A 13,385-nucleotide genomic window follows, 5' to 3' on the forward strand; every position below is an offset into this window, starting at 1 on the left:
GCAAATTAATCTTACTGAATGGAAACAATAAGCAATAAGCAATAAACAATAAAGGAGTTTAAGGAAAGAAAGATTGCAAACTCAGATTTATACTGGTTCGGCCACACCCTTGTGCCTACGTCCAGTCCCCAATTTACAAGTTCCACTATCTTGCAAAAGCCCTTTACAAGTTCTGAACCACACAAGGACAACCCTTCCTTTGTGTTCAGATTTCTTTACAACAAGAGACCCTCGGTCTCTTAATCCCTTTTGAGAAATAAGATGAAGAGAAGAAGAAATCTCTCTTGAAAGAGATAGATTGAACAATTGAGCACTCAAATAATTCCTTATTGAATTGCAAGTGTATTGGCCAAGGAATTTTTAAGAGGATAAGATGATTTTGCTTTTTGAGAGGATAAGACCTTTTTGTTCTGGAAAACTATAAGCAAATTCGTGTTCCAAGTCACATATAAATAGACCTTTGATGGCCATTCAAAACCCTTTTAGATAGATGTGACTCTTGGAAATTATTTTCTGAAAATCTCCTCTGGTAATCGATTACAAGACTTGTGTAATCGATTACAGGCTTTAAAATTTGAATTAAAATGTTCAATAACTGCTGGTAATCGATTACCATCCATGTGTAATCGATTACACAGTGTAAAGTTTGAATTCAAATTTCTAATAGCTGTTATAAATCATTTTGGCCACTGGTAATCGATTATATCCTCTGGTAATCGATTACCAGAGAGTAAATCTCTTGAAAAAGACATTTTAGCTTAAATTTCTTGGCCAAACCTTTTGCTGTTTCAATTTGGAACTCCCTCCCTAAATCACTAGAGATCTTCTTGATGATGTATCTTGAATCTCTTGGATTTTTGTCTTGATCTTAACTTGAGAAGCGCATATTCATATGGCATCAACACATCATGATCATATGGCATCATCACTTGATTTCTAAAGCTTCTAAACCTCCTGGTTTCTCTCCCCTTTTGGCAACATCAAAAAGCCAAAGTACGTGGTAATCAACACAAGATGGAAGAATAAAAATCAAATAGAACTAAAGTTCACACAATCATTCATAAGTCAAAACCAAATATAATACAATCATAAAATACTAAGTACCAAATACCGAAAGATAATGAAAGTTCAAAAAATGATAACTTAAATAGCATAGCCAAATACTCGGCTGACAATAAAAGAGAATAATAATCTAAAACTAAGAAGGTGGTGGAAGGTCGAAGCACCGATGAAGATAAGTCACATCCTCTTCAAGCTGGTGATGCGGGTATCCATGCCTTCAAAGCGACCATCCAAGGAATCGAATCGTGCACCAACATAGGTGCAGAGGCCCCGTAATTCTGAAAGAACTTCATTCATAAGGGCTGAGGAATCATCTCGTTGAGGAGGAGGAGAAGGAGTACGCTCGTCTTGTGGAGGTAACGTGTCCTTCTTCATCCATTGTCCATCACGATCCTTACGGTAACCAAATGAAGTTACTGCACCAACACCTATAGCAAAAGATCTCTTGACTTGAACAAAAGGTTCATCATCAAGAGGAATTTGAAAATGATGGAGAAAAAGAGTGACCATTTGAGGATACGGAAGAGGTGCATTGGCCCGTAATGCCTTATGCATTCGATACCTAACCAAGTGAGCCCAGTCGATCTGACGACTGGTAAGGAAAACCCACATCAAAATCAAGTCCTCCTCAGAGGCTTGAGCTAGATTAGAAGAACAAGGAAGCAAAATTCTAACAATAATATAGTGCATGATGCGACAATCAAAGGTCAATGATCCGGCCAGCAATCTACCGGTCATATCAGCCTGGTCATTACAGACCATACGGCGAGCATCATGATTAGAATAGTCGAACTTCCAGTCATCAACAATGGTGCCCTCAAAAGGTGCACCTTGACTGGGTAATTTAGTTAATGAAAAGAACAGAGATTGATCAATGATCATAGAAATACCATGCACCTCAAAGTGAATAATACCATCCTGAATTTTTAAATTACTATAAAAGACTCTAACTAGTTCAGGATAGAAAGGCAATTTTAAGGACATAAAATCAACTAATCCAGAGTTTTGAAACACTTGATAACAGTCAAATGTCTCATCATTAAAGAAATCTATGTCTAGGTACTTAGGGTCTAAGATGATCCTAGAAGAAAATTTTGAATTGTATCGTAGACGTTGATCATCTGAAGAAAATAGAGTAGATGATCATGGTGATGACAAGGAAGGAGGAATAGGTGTTGTGGGTGCTTCAGATGGTCCGTGGCGGCGATGGCCAGCAACAGCGGTGGTGGAGGACGTTCCCTTTCGCTTCTTCGATGATTTTGCCATTTGATGAAGTTTTAACAAATTTCAATCAGTGGAATCGAAGGAGGAATGAAAATGATGAAGATTAGGCTTTGTGGGACGTGATTTGGTTAAGAATTGAGGGAGATATGAAGGTTTGGAGATTAGGGAAAAAGAGGCACATCGAGAGGAGTTTGGTTGCACAATGTGACTGGTTTACGTGAGTATTTATAGAAGATGACGTTATGTAATCGATTATAAGGTTTGGTAATCGATTACAGGAGAACTTAGCCTTCTGGTAATCGATTACAGATGTTGTAATCGATTACAGGCTATCTGTTCTTGTGTAATTGATTACACTTAATGGTAATCGATTACCAAAACACTAATTAGGCTTGATCCTCTAAAAATTATCTATGTCTATGCTAAAAACATCTAACTATATCAATCATCAACACTCATATGTATTAAATTCAATCAATCAAGCATCAATCACACAATAATGCATCAATCAAACATAATAACAAGAATTTCTAGTAGTTAAGCAAAATCAAGCAAAATAACATACTTAACACAAATAATCAATCATTAAGCATAGATGTTTCAATCAATCAATCCTTATTTATCCAAATCACTAACATCTAAGAGACCTAATTCTCTTCTAATGGCAAAGAATGTTTTTTTGAGGAGAGGTTTTGTAAAGATATCAACAAGTTGATTCTTTGTATCAACAAATTCTCGCACACAATCTCCCTTTAGAACATGATCTCTTAGAAAATGATGCCTAATCTCTATATGCTTGGTTCTAGAGTGTTGAACTGGATTTTTGGAGAGATTGATTGCACTTGTATTATCACATCTAATAGGTATATGGTCAAGAAGGATTCCATAATCAGAAAGTTGTTGCTTCATCCATAAAATCTGTGCACAACAACTGCCAACAGAAATATATTCCGCTTCTGCAGTGGATAAAGCAACACTATTTTGTTTCTTACTATGCCAAGAGACTAGAGCAGACCCAATGAATTGACAAGTTCCACTTGTGCTGTTTCTATCTGTTTTAGAACCGGCAAAGTCTGAATCAGAGTATCATATTAATGTGCATGTGGAATTTCTAGGATACCATAAACCTATATTCATAGTACCTAATAAATAATTTATGATTCTTTTAACGACACTAAGGTGTGATTGTTTGGAATTTGATTGAAATCTAGCACACATACACACACTAAAAATTATATCTGGTTTGCTAGCAGATAAATAAAGAAGGGATCTGATCATACCTCGATATTGCTTAACATCTATTGACTGATCGGTTTCATCTTTATCTAAATAACAAGCAGTGCTCATTGGTGTAGCCATGTGCTTCGCATTTTCCATGTTGAATCTTTGAATTAACTCTTTGCAGTACTTGGATTGATTGACAAAAATTACATCCTTGGTTTGTTTAATTTGTAGTCCAAGAAAGAAATTAAGTTCTCCCATCATTGACATTTCAAATTCACTTTGCATGTCATGAGAGAATTCCTTGCACAATAATTCATTAGTAGATCCAAAAATAATATCATCAACATAAATTTGAACCAATAAAATATCATGTGATTTTCTCTTTATGAAAAGAGTAGTATCTACTTTTCCTCTAGAGAAATCCTTTTCTAAAAAGAACTTACTCAGACGCTCATACCATGCCCTAGGGGCTTGTTTCAAACCATATAAAGCCTTTTTCAATCTATAAACATGATTTGGCTTATCTGACATTTCAAAACCTGGGGGTTTTTCAACATATACTTCTTCTTGAATTAAGCCATTTAGAAAAGCACTTTTAAAATCCATTTGATAAAGTTTAAAATTCATTATGGATGTATAAGCTAAAAGCATTCTAATGGCTTCTAATCTTGCAACTGGAGCATATGTTTCTTCATAATCTATACCCTCTTCTTGATTACATACTTTTGCAACTAATCTAGCCTTATTCCTAATGATTATGCCATGTTCATCTAACTTATTCCTAAATACCCATTTTGTTCCTATGATGGGGTAGTTTTCAGGTTTCTCTACTAGTTCCTATACATTGTTTCTCTCAAACTGATTTAGTTCTTCTTGCATAGCAACTATCCAATGATTATTTATTATGGCTTCATTTATATTTTTAGGTTCAATCATAGACACAAAAGCCATATTATTGTATAAATCTTTAAGAGAATGTCTAGTTGTTACCCCTTTTGAGATGTCACCAAGAATGTTGTCAAGGGGATGATCTCTTGAAGCTTTCCACTCTCTTGGAAGATCATTATTTGCTTTGACTTCTACTAGAGGATCTTCATTGCTTCCTTCTCCTTTTCCTTTAGAATCTTGTCCATGAATGTGCATTTGTTCTAAATATTCTGCAATATCATCTAAAATATCATTTCTTGGAGAAATAGCATTAGATTCATCAAAGGAAACATGAATTGATTCTTCAATTGTCATTGTTCTCTTATTATATATTCTATAGGCCTTACTATTCAAAGAATATCCAAGCTGACTTAGCATCAAACTTTCCTAAGTTTTCTTTTCCATTGTTTAATACAAAACATTTACAACCAAAAACATGAAGATGTGATATGTTTGGTTTTCTACCATTGAATAGTTCATATGGAGTTTTCTTTAAAATTGGTCTTATTAAAGCCCTATTCATGATATAGCATGCAGTATTAACGGCTTCAGCCCAAAAATATTTTGGAAGAGGAATATCATTTAATAAGGTTCTAGCAATTTCTTCCAAAGACCTATTTTTCCTTTCAACAACTCCATTTTGTTGAGGGGTTCTAGGTGCAGAAAAGTTATGTTCAATGCCATGCTTTTCACAAAATAGATCAAATTCTTTATTTTCAAACTCACCCCCATGATCACTTCTAATAGATATAATTTTGAGATTTTTCTTATTTTGAATAACTTTTGCTAGTTTCTTAAATTCTTGAAATGCATCATTCTTATGAGTGATAAATAGTGTCCAAGTATATATAGAATAATCATCAACAATGACAAGTGCATAATAGCTTCCACCAAAACTCATAATTCTAGAGGGACCAAACAAATCCATGTGTAACAATTGTAATGGTTGAGTAGTAGAAACAATGTTTTTGGATTTGAAAGAAAATCTAGTTTGTTTTCCCTTTTGACATGCATCACACAATCTATCTTTTTCAAATTTTAATTTAGGCAAACCAACAACTAAATCTTTTGAAATTAATTAATTTAAGTGTTCCATGTTTATGTGAGCAATACGTTTATGCCATAGCCATGGATCATCATCTTTGCTAAGAAAACATTTATTATTATCTAGTTTTTGGCTTAAGTCTATCATATAAACATTGTTAACTCTATATCCTATATGCTTTATATTTGTATCATATTTATGTTCAATAAGACATTTTTGAGAATCAAATGATACTAGATAGCCCTTATCACATAATTGACTAACACTAAGCAAGTTGTGCTTAAGGCCTTCAACAAGTAGAACATTTTCAATGGAGTTTGAAGAATTCGTACCTATTATTCCAACTTCAAGAATTTTACCTTTGTTGTTGTCACCATAAGTAACGTGCCCACTTTTCTTGGGAGAGATATGTGTGAACTTTGATGAATCTCCCGTCATATGTTTTGAACAACTGCTATCTATGTATCATTTCTTCTTCAAAGATACCTACATGATCAAGTTTGTGACTTAGGTACCCAAACTTTATTGGGTCCTTGTGTGTTAGTATTAACTAAAGATCCTTTTGGGATCCATATCATTTTGATATTGTTGCAATTTTTCTTAAAATAACATGTAGATGCGCCATGTCCTTTTCTTCCACAATAAAAACATGTAATAAAAGGAGAATTATATTTTTGTGAAAAAGAAAAGAAACTTTTGTAAAACTTTTGTTGTTTTTCTAGTTTGTATCCAATTCCCGCTTTATCAAGAATACATCTTTGATTTCCTAATATGACATCTAGGTTATTCTTGCCAATAGAAAATTTTGCAAGTGAGTTTTTCAAATTTTTAATTTCTTCTACATATTTGCTACAACATTTACATGAATTTACTTTTTCATTAGTTATGGTAGAAACATGAACTTTATCACTAGATTTAGAGATTGAAACTTCGGTTTTAAGAAGATCTATTTCTTTATTTAATTTTGAAATTTCTTTCTCTAAATCTGAAATTGTTTTCTTAGATGAAGAAACAAGTTTTGCTAGTTTAATTGATTCGCTATGTAATTCAGCAAATGCATCTTGTAACTCATCAAAAGAGATATATTTGTTAGAAGATGTTACCTCTTCGTCGTTTCATAATTTTTGCCCATTAGACATAGATTAATCATTTCTTTTTCAGAATCATCAGACGATTCTAAGTTGTTATCATCCCATGTGATATAGGCCTTCTTTGCCTTCTTATCTCCAATAGTCTTCTTTTCAGACTTCTCTATCTTTTTCTTAAAGATTGGACAATCAACCCTCAGATGTCCGGGTTGATTGCACTCAAAGCACTTTGGGACTTGAAATGACTCTTCAGTCCTTCTTTTAGGTTTGAAATTTTGTCTTCTTTGATTTCCTCTAATTCTAATAAATTTGTTGAATCTTTTGACAAAGAGGCTAAGATCTTCATCTTCATCTAAGTCAACTGAATCTTCTATGTCACTTTCCTCTTGGATTGAAGATGATGCTTTAAGAGCAATTCCCTTCTTCTTCTTATCATTTTATTCATGTTGATTTAGTCTTTGCAACTCCATCTCATGTTCATGTAATTTTCGAAATAGTGTAGCAGGAGACATAATAGACAAATCTCTAGATTCTGTGATGGCTGTTACTTTTGGTTGCCACTCTCTACTTAGACATCTTAACACTTTATTTATGAGATCCTCGTTTGGAAAAATTCTTCCTAATGATGCAAGATGATTCACTATATGTGTGAATCTTTTCTGCATGTCTTGTATACTTTCATTTGTCTTCATCCTAAATAATTCATACTCATGAGTTAAAGTATCTATCCTATATCGTTTGACATCAGTTGTTCCCTCATGTGTAACTTGTAGAGTGTCCCACATATCCTTAGCACTCCTATAATTTGAAACCCTAAAATATTCATCCATTCCTAGGGCAGAAGTAATGATGATTTTGGCCTTTAAATTGTACTACACTAATCTTCTTTCATCTTCAGTCCACTCTTCTCTAGGTTTCTCTATTGTTGCATTTCCAGTCACCATGGTGGGTATGTAAGGTCCAACTTCTATGGCTTCCAAAATGTTTAAGTCTATTGCCTTAATGAAAATTTGCATTCGGGTTTTCCAGTAGTGGTAACCCTCTCCATTAAAAATAGGAGGCCTATTTATTGAATTTCCTTCAGGGAATAAGAAGTTTGCTGAGGCCATTATTCTTGAAGCTTCTAAACTTTATACAAGAATGAAGCTTTGATACCACTTGTTAGACAAGTGGCCTTAGATATCTTAAGAAGGGGGGGGGGGGGTTGAATTAAGATATCACAATCTTTTCCTAATCAAAAATCTATTTTGATTTTAACCCAAAAACCCAAGATTCCTTTCAAAATGAACTCCTAAATAATAATGCAAATTAATCTTACTGAATAGAAAAAATAAGCAATAAGCAATAAGCAATAAGCAATAAGCAATAAACAATAAAGGAGTTTAAGGAAAGAAAGATTGCAAACTTAGATTTATGCTGGTTCGGCCACACCCTTGTGCCTACGTCCAGTCCCCAAGCAACTCGCTTGAGAGTTCAACTATCTTGCAAAAGCCCTTTACAAGTTCTGAACCACACAAGGACAACCCTTCCTTTGTGTTTAGATTTCTTTACAACAAGAGACCCTCAGTCTCTTAATCCCTTTTGAGAAATAAGATGAAGAGAAGAAGGAATCTCTCTTGAAAGAGATAGATTGAACAATTGAGCACTCAAATAATTCCTTATTGAATTGCAAGTGTATTGGCCAAGGAATTTTTAAGACGATAAGATGATTTTGCTTTTTGAGAGGATAAGACCTTTTTGTTCTGCAAAACTATAAGCAAATTCGTGTTCCAAGTCACATATAAATAGACCTTTGATGGCCATTCAAAAACCTTTTAGACAGATGTGACTCTTGGAAATTATTTTCTGAAAATCTCCTCTGGTAATCGATTACAAGACTTGTGTAATCGATTACAGGCTTTAAAATTTGAATTAAAATGTTCAATAACTACTGGTAATCGATTACCATCCATGTGTAATCGATTACACAGTGTAAAGTTTGAATTCAAATTTCTAATAGCTGTTATAAATCATTTTGGCCACTGGTAATCGATTATATCCTCTGGTAATCGATTACCAGAGAGTAAATCTCTTGAAAAAGACATTTTAGCTTAAATTTCTTGGCCAAACCTTTTGTTGTTTCAATTTGGAATTCCCTCCCTAAATCACTAGAGATCTTCTTGATGATGTATCTTGAATCTCTTGGATTTTTGTCTTGATCTTAACTTCAGAAGCGCATATTCATATGGCATCAACACAACATGATCATATGGCATCATCAAAACATCAAAGTCTAAATCTTTGCTTCTACAAACCAATCTTGACTTCAATCTACCTCAAAGACTAAAATCAAGTGACAACTTGTTGCAAATAACAATAAAATATATGAAGATGTCAATGTAATAGTGATAGGCACCATCCATACCCCCCAACCCTTTATAGCAGAACTAGAGTGTTATTACACACGGAAACAACTCGAGTGAACAAGAACATTTTGATGGTAAATTACTAGTTTATTAGCAATCAGCAAGAGCGGTTATTTTTCTCTGCTGGAATTTGATCAAAACTTCCTCCTTGAATGGAACACAGGTGAAATGGTTGACATCTGTTCATTTCCTACTCGATTTTTTAGTATGCCTATGCTTTTTGGGCATGTTTTAAGAACGAGAACCAGTCTGCTTATGATTTGAAACATTTTTAGAAAACATCTAACATACAAACAACAACAACAATCAAGGCCTTTTTTCTAGTAGTATCATCCCATGATCCTTGACTCACTTCACTTTCATAACAAAAATCTAAAAAGTTATAAGTTGTCCTTGGTGCCATTTCAATGCCTTCTTGAGAGAATGAAGTCATGTCAACATATGAGTACTGATCATGATGGTGATTAGTACTCTCCATGGAGCTTGTGTTAGCCTTTTGATCACTCATGTTGCTCTTTCTAGAGTTTGAACTGTTGGAACTAGATGAAGTAGGTCTGAAGCAATCATCAGGAACTATGTATTCGAGATAGCCCGAGTTAGAATCACTGGAAAAGAAGAAATTATCATCCTGAGCTGACCCATATGTGGTTTCAACACATATGTCATTGTTCAATGGGGAGGGGTTTCCACAGTTTGAAGTACTATGAATAACCTGAAAGTGGCTATTTTGGTTGGTCTGAGTCATGGTGGTATTAGTGAGGAACTGTGAAGCTGGCAAGAGAGGTTGAACTTGAACATTCATAGGAGAAAGCTGGAGAGTGTGGAAGTTGATGTTATTAGAGTAAACAAAGGTTGTTCTAGCTTGGCTTCCTTTCATGGACAGAGCAGCCCTGTCATAAGCAAGAGCTGCTTCTTGAGCAGTGTCAAATGTGCCAAGCTAATGCCTCTCTTTGGTTGTGGGGTCTCTAATTTCAGCATCATATCGACCCCAAGGGCGCCTCCTCACACCAAGGAACTTCCCTGGTTCTGCTTGCTTCCTTCTGCCTCTCCTCTCACCCCAAGGAGAAGTGTTGCGTTGGAGGAGAGAAAGACACATTTGAGTTTGGCTAGGATCATATCCTTTGAAGGGTGTATCTGATGAGGTTCTTGAGGTTGACATGGCTAAGAAAATTTGGAGTGAAATGAGCAGAGGAAATGTGAGTTAAACAGTGTGCCAAATGAGGAGAATAGGACTGCAGAAGGTAGTGAAGGTTACGTTATGATGAATGGGATAAGTCTTTGGGGGGAGTCTTTTAAAGACTGTGACTTGATCAGGGATGGAAGAAAAAAGGACTTTTTATTGCAGATGTCATTCTTTGGAGACCATCCTCCCCATACTTTTTTTTTCTTTTTAAATAATCTTTCAAGATTTTTGTGTTAAAAACTCAGTTCATCATTGATGGCCTTGTCGTTTATTTTTCATTGTCTAGTTCAGTATCATTTTAGTTTTTAAGCAAAATGGACAGGTAAAGTGAAAATTCAAATTATTTCCCTAATCGCACTAATAATTGTTAGATCAATTTGATGTCTCACTAAATAAAATAGGCTTACTCTGTAGTCTGTATTGAATAGGACTTGCTTAAATTTATTCATAATACGGAGTACGTGAGTGATATTCAAATATTTATGTATTTTAAAATTATTTTTTGTATATAAATTTATCAGTGAAATGATTATTTAGAAGCAATCCTTCCAAACCTAGAAGACAGACAAGGAAATAAATTCTTATTGCTGGTATATGGTTGTGCCTCTGCGGATATAAAAAATATATATGCCACAAAACAAGCTTGCTAGATGGTTTTTGTCATTGACACTTGTCTGTCACTCTACTTTGCAGAGTAGACTACTCATGTGTTTGGACTTTGGACAACACCTAACAATTCATTATATTTCCCATAGTGTGAACATTAGTAGTGGGCCCAAAATCTGTGTTTGACCCCATCTCATCTCCTATTCAACCTGATCATAGAATTTAACTCCGTGGTTTCACAAATGAAAATCATGTTCAGGTTGGAATTATTATCAGATGAATTTTTTCCAAATAAGAGATTGTTGTTTAGATTCTCCACAAGATGTTCATAAACTTGTTCTACAAATGGCACAATCTTGAGCTCCAATGCTCCATCAACACACTTTCTTTGACAACTTTCAGATTCAAAATTTTTGGATTGCCTAATCAAAATAATCCTTAGTACAAGGAAAATATTGTAAACAAACTCATGGTTCAACCAAGAACCTGTTGAAACTCATGATTGTTTCTCATATCACTTAATGTTGTCAAAATGTTGAACTATATCTATATATAAATCTATTTGCCATGTCCTGATGTGGTTTGTAGTTTTGACATGATTATTTCGAACCTAATATATTGTCGTCTTTTAAATGTAGGTTGTGAAGCTTCATTAAAATACTGGGTATATAGACAACACACCAGCACAGAGACTGCTCCAGGTCATTGGTGAGCATAAGCTCTTGTTCATCAATATTTTCTTTACTAGATTTGTAGATACTTCTGATAAATTATTATATGGATGATAAATTTTGGAACTGATTGGATGTTGAATATCAATAAATAGTATCCCTTTTAACTGCAATGTTAGGCACTTGATCATAGAAGCTATGATACCATGCCAAGCACCAACTTGGCTACAGATTTTAGTTGTTAGGTGCATTCACATATTTGGTTTTGTATATGTAACAAATGCTAATGTCATCCATGTCATCTCAGCACAATCTTCTCTCTTGAACCCTAGTTCTGGAAAATTCTCTTGCATCAAGTGCATTGCCTTATCCAAACCTCCAACATACAAGCTTTCAAATAAACCTTTTCCCGTATCAACACCATCATCTAAATATGTTTTATACATTGGGACTTGATTTCATTCAGAAAACTATGCACTCTCATCGTGTAAAGCAGCAACTAGATAATTGGTTATGCCAACTCAATTGATATTGGTGAAGCAGACCTCCACCATCTCCTTGACATTGGTGTTTGCATGAGACACTAGAACTCGTTGTTTAACTAGAATTTTCTCTAATATCTTTGCCAATGTTGGATTGACAGATTGATCAAGAACAACAATAGTGTTGGTTGTTAATCCCTTTACAGTATCGAAAGGTCCAGATTTTGGTTGTTTTCGTAATGTAAGGAACTGCTTTTGAGCCTGTTCTTTCCCTTGCTCTGCAAGTTGATGCAGTATAGTCAATTTTGTAACTTATTTATTCACCTCAGCATTTTTCTCTGATACAGCCATAGACTCTGATTTCAACAAGTTAACCCCATCTGAGATTCACATCCAACTAAATTTTTCTATCAAAACAATACCCATAATAGGCATCATGTTGTCAGCCATGAGGCTCTTTTCATATAGGAGAAATACTAGCAACACACTCTAAGAACACATTCTCAACTAATGTGTTCGATAAATTACAGTAGTAATTCTTTTTCTCACAATCCTGCTGGTTGCATGGTCCCTAGTCCTCCAAATGGCAATTGATGTTGTCATTGCATACAGTAGTAGTCTGAAATAGGAGACTAAACATAACTGGATGTGATTAATGCTAAAATTTCCCCATATTGTAGACTACAAACGTATGAAATTCAGACATACCATAAGTTGGCCAAATTCACAGTTAAATACACAGGAAAAAATTACTTACATTTTATGTTATTCCGAGTCAACAGTAATTCGGAATTGGGGATTACATCAAATGAAGCCAACAAAGTGAATATAATACAGTTGGCTCCAGCAATGCAATTCAGTTTACTCTCCTAGGTAGAAGTTGTTAAAAGAATTCCCCCCATATACACTTTGGCTGAAGCAATGCTTAGTGCTCATGGGGCAACACCAACCATCATTGTTGTTTTCATAAACAAATGCAATTGCTTTAGGATTAACAATATGAGTTTCTTTGCATATATATCGTGTCATCAGAAAAAGAAGGGAACAATTATTTTTTGAATTTGCTTGAGTGATAATTCCTTTAGTCACTTATTAACTGCATCATTTGTGATCAATTTGTCATCTAATGCTCCCATATCATTATTATTTATGATACGGGATATGGATGTACATATATAATTCTATTGATGAGTTTTGTTCCTTGAAACACATGGTGTTGTGAGGCAATATGAGAAAAAAATCTGTACTGGTTGGACTATTTTATAAACATTAAACAGGATGCATTGTTATTTGAGTATGATTGATCCACCTAATAGTTTCCACCATTGATGGTATAGATTACATCTCGTCATCACAACATTTGTACTAGTGTTTCCTATTTAACTGCATCCCCGCACTCGTTGTCGTTGATACTCAGCATCTTTTGAGGTATGTCTATTTTTAAAAATGGTGTGATTGTAACATGTCG

General features: G+C 34.5%; 1 pseudogene; it reads right to left on the reverse strand.

Moving 5' to 3' along the window:
• Positions 1 to 1,239: 1,239 nt before the first annotated feature.
• Positions 1,240 to 10,134, reverse strand: LOC114423158 (annotated as a pseudogene).
• Positions 10,135 to 13,385: the final 3,251 nt, after the last annotated feature.

This window comes from Glycine soja, chromosome 1 (assembly GCF_004193775.1).
Source record: "Glycine soja cultivar W05 chromosome 1, ASM419377v2, whole genome shotgun sequence".
Lineage (NCBI taxonomy): Eukaryota > Viridiplantae > Streptophyta > Magnoliopsida > Fabales > Fabaceae > Glycine > Glycine soja.